General features: G+C 37.7%; 1 protein-coding gene across 1 annotated transcript in view; it reads right to left on the minus strand.

Moving 5' to 3' along the window:
- LOC135222544 (protein FAM50A-like) overlaps positions 1 to 5,000 on the minus strand; it is a 24,239-nt gene that overhangs the window by 18,238 nt on the left and 1,001 nt on the right. The window lies entirely within an intron of this gene.

Genomic DNA, 5,000 nt, shown 5'->3' on the forward strand with positions numbered 1-5,000 from the left:
GATCTGCTTCCAAGCGTCTCCAGAGTTGACTGACCCTTGCCGCCGAGTCCTCACCGGAACAGCTGAGTTGCGTCCGGACAGCGCTGAGGTTGAACACTTTCCGTGATTCACCCTCTGCCCTAAGCGACCTCTATACTGAATGGCATATTATAGTCCTCTTCATAAAGGTGCGTCCACACGGTCGAACAATGTCCGACGGACAAACATTGTTACCATATCACAGTCATAAGCGTTGAAACGATGGAAGTAGATCTGGCTACAAACAGTGGTACCAGATGAGGTTGTTTGCCAATGCTTTTACTCTGCTCACAAGGCAAAGACCGGCAGACAATTGTTAATTGGTAACAATGTTTGTCCGTCGGACATTGTTCGACTGTGTGGACGCACCTTTATAGACAGCTCGGCCCCACCACTTTGGTGCCTCCCTCGACATCAGCCAAGCAAATCCTACGTTTATTCTGCCACAGCCTGTTGTGTCACCGACAACTCTAGACTCGGGGCTGGTGGCTTCCGTTGAAAGTAACATATGTTACTGCTCTTGAGAAACACAGCGACGAACATTATGACTCATAATCATCAGTAACAACGCCATAACCCCTGGCAGCATGGATTCCTTGTCTAATGATTTACGGCAAGGTAATACACAAACTTTTATTGAAGAAAAAACATCGGTGTGGTTTCTACTTCGACGAAAAAAGCAACGCCGTCCCAAGCTTTGGGTTCATCCAGTTATAGAGAACATAATGACAGCCAGTATCGCTTGTTTATCAGTCATCAGGAAAGTATGGTGATAAATCGAGTTAGACTGAGAAAGAACACTTTTGATGATTTAAGAGAGTATACAAAAAGAGAAAAAGTATACCAGCTGAGGAACGCCTTGCAATCATTAGGCTGTAGTGAAAGTAAAATCATTATTACGGATTATATTCATTAATAGCCCTTATAGAAATTGTAACTTATCAAAATGGAATGCCACGTATGGATCCTAAGAATGTGGCGCGGTTGTACCGTAATCCGTGTGAGTTGCATCTGCAACTGGGTGGTGGAAAGTCTGGAGGCCCGTGTCAGTTATTCTCATTAGCTTCCGGGTAATTTTTTTTTTTTTTTTTTTTTTTTTTTTGCGTGAGTTGGGCCTTGCAAGGACAATTATATTCGTACGATTCCACAGATATCACTACGCTTCGTATTTTTCTTGCACGGTTGGCTCCATGCAGAACCTTTTGAACGAAGGTCCGACTTTAAAAGTTTGTATTACCCCAAACAAAAGCTCGTTTGAAATCCCAGTGTAAATATTTTTCAAGAGAGCACATTCTTCGTTAAAATAACTCTAATGGAAAGAAGGATAATATTTGAAAAATCGTCAATTATAGTCTTGGCCTTCAATGAGCGTGGAATTATATATAGATATATAAAGATATTATATATAAATATTAATATATATATATATAATATAACTATATATATTATAATATATATATTAATATATATTTATTATAATAAAATATATATATAAATATATATATATATATAATATATATAATTATATATATTTATATAATTAATTTTATAAATAAATATATATATATGCACCACTGAATCTGTCATCAGCTTTTTAAGGCCGAAGAGACAAAGAGATTTTGACTTTCCAATGACTTTTCTTCTTTTAAGGAACCAGGCGGAGAGAGAGAGAGAGAGAGAGAGAGAGAGAGAGAGAGAGAGAGAGAGAGAGAGAACTTATTTGTGGAGCATTCGAGTTAAAATTGTTAACCTCGTCAAATTCAACATCCAGTATCCTGGCGACGTCCCCAACCATTCGCCGGAAATCTTTACACACACACACACACACACACACACACACACATATATATATATATATATATATATATATATATATATATATATATGTATGTATATATATATATATTCATTTTATATATATAAATATATATCAAGGATAGGTGACAAGTAGACAACCAGTTATCAATTAAGATAACATTTATTCGACAATGGGTTTCGTAACTTCATGTTACATCTTCAGGGCGAAGAACAATAAAAAGAAATTAAAACACATGGAAAACAACTGCTTAAAACAATATTAATTAAAGTAAAATAAAATTACAGTTAAAACTGAAGAAGTATTTACAAAATCAAGTGAGCTAAGAAAAGTACCCGTCATATGGAGAGCTGAAGAGTGAGTAAATTTTATCCTATTTACTTGTATCGCAAAACGCGTTGGTAAAATAATAGCTTCCTCTTTCTAAAACGTCCACTGAATGTGCAATGAATAAGCTTTAAACCGGATGTGCTTGCATGCGTGTGTGTGTCTGTGTGTGCGGAAGGAGTGACATAACAAAGGAGTGACATGATTGCCGTAAAAAAGAAGTGAATTTGTATAGGAGTGACAAAACGATGGAGATTAAAAAAAAAAAAAAAGCTACAACCACTGAATTGTTAACTTGTTTTAAATTTAGGTTGGATTGTGGTCACTCCATTGAAATTTATGTCTGAGGTTTGTTATGTCATTCTTATTACACGTCACCCCTTTGAACCGCTCCCGTGTGTGTGTGTGTGTGTGTGTGTTGTGGGTGTGTGTGTGCGCCAACAGATGGAATATGAATACCAATCAGAAAAAAATAATATCCTCTGCCCTGATTTTCAGAAAATATTAAGTAACAAAACTTATTCTGATATAATGTGACATACCAGCTTGACCTGGCACATCTAGAAGTAACCAAATTTCTCATATTTCTCAGGAATTTCCTCCTCTTCGTTATTTATGAAATAAAGAATCACAAAACTATAAAATCAATAACCTTGAGGAACAAAAATACATACATGCGGTGTTGGGCACCGCGACCCTCTGTAACAAAGGACTATAATCCATCTTTTGTTTTCCTCGGCTCCTTTTATATCATCTTATGATATTTCAGAAATTCTTTTCACAAAATGACACCGAAGGTTCTTTGAAGGCTGTTTTTCTACGGCAGTTCCCGTTTCTTTTCTTTCTTAGCGTTTTCGGTCTCCTTTTAATGTAATTCTCCGAAAATGGAAATGAGGACGGGGGCTTTTTTCCCTTTTGCAAAGAGAATATTTAATTAAGAAAAGTTTTGAATATCTAACAAGGTTTATTGTAGTGATATAAACCAGGTCTTGACGTGTTGTCGCCCAAGGGAACGCCTTCATTAACGAGGGTACCACGGAAATCTCAAAGTCTAGTTATTTTCGAGGCGAAGAAACAAACTTTGTCTCCTCAGCAAAATAAGAGACGTTTCTGATGCGTCTCTCGTGAATATGAAAGTCTTCCTAATACTATTTTGAATATTTGGTACAGTCTTTTTTGATGATCCTGAGAAATGGGAGTCTAAAGTCTCAGGAACGATAAAGGGTTGGGAGGTCCAGCCTCCAAAGAAAGGAAATGCTTTCGCTCGTCTCTTGGAAGACGGAAGGTTATAAGATTCGGCAGATCTGGAAACGGGAAAGTTACGTCGCAATCTTGACAGTCACCGAATGTATATTAATATTGGTTTTACTACTGATTATCAATATTGGTGCTAATATTAACCGAATTCGGTATGAGAGGCTGGTGGGTTGGGAGGTAGCCCGAGAAGATAAGGGACTGTCGGCCGGCGCAACAGAACAGGGCAAAATGGCAGCAGTGGCGGCAGATATGGTAGACCCTTGTGACAGACGCCCTTCCCTGGGGCAAAAGAAGATTTGCAGACGGGGGAAAGACGCAAGTATTGATTAGACGAATTCCACACACTATTAAAAAACAAGCAAAAAATGCTCCAAAGTTTCTTCTGCGCAATCGAGCTTTCTGTACAGCACATGAGCCGCAGCCCATGAAGCTTTCAGCCACTGCCTGGTGCACGGTTATGATGAACTTGAACCTTAAAATAAAAATAAAATAAAATAAAATAATATACTGAGGCTCGAGGGCTGCAATTTTGTATGTCTGATGATTGGAGGGTGGATGATCAGCATACCAATTTGCAGCCCTCTAACCTCAGTACTTTGTAAGATCTAGGGGCAACAGAAAACGTGCAGACAGACAGAAAAAGCCGTCTCGATAGTTTTCTTTTACAGAATACTAAAAAACTATAAAAGTTTATTCCGTCGGGAGTTATTGCAGTCAGAGGCAAATATTACTGCCATATTTTTAGGGAGACAAATTAATCACTAACACAATACCTTGTGTAAACAAACGACGAGTAAAACATGAATCATCGAGGGGGAATGACTTCTTTGGAAACGAGAGCCTCATCGTCCATTCTGGACCCCTGGAATTCTTTTAGAGGTTTTTCAGAACGGCCAGATTTTGCTCAGAAATTCATGTAAAGGTTTTTGTTGATATCATTCTATGGCGGAGTTTCTCGGGGAACAACTTTTGGACGAGATTTCCGAGACTATTCATTCACACCCGATAGTTTTCTTAGTTGTTTTCGTTATTTCTTTCATCAAATTCCATGGAATAAATGTTTAAAAAAAGATTGTTAAAGTATATTCAGAAGGATTTCTCGAACTTGCTTAACACGAATCATAAGAATGCAGTTTCGTTAATCGAATGCGATCAATAATCATAGGTCATAACCATTGCTCAGTTCTCATGAAAGTGGGTCTGGGCAGGATTAATAGAAGACTCTATTAATCGACTCTATTAATCCTGGGTCTGGGTCTTCCAAATTTCTAGTGCTCACAGGAGCTTAGGTCAGAGGTCAGTCGACGAATTTTAGTGGCCCTAGTTGACGGATTCATAGAAATCTTTGCTGATATTGTAGTTATTCAAGCAGTTAATTTATCAATGAATTACACATGAATCTACCAGAATGAATGTAAGTTATAAATAAGGGAGGTTATTATTTTTTATGCATTTGGAGGGTAGCCACTATCTTTTATGAAAATCTAAATTCAAGCAAGTTATGGGGAAAACAGGATATCAGGGAATGGAATCCCGTAGAAAACTGAAAGAGGAACAGATCCAGGAAATCTAAATTCGGACC

This window comes from Macrobrachium nipponense, chromosome 3 (assembly GCF_015104395.2).
Source record: "Macrobrachium nipponense isolate FS-2020 chromosome 3, ASM1510439v2, whole genome shotgun sequence".
Classification (NCBI taxonomy): Eukaryota; Metazoa; Arthropoda; class Malacostraca; order Decapoda; family Palaemonidae; genus Macrobrachium; species Macrobrachium nipponense.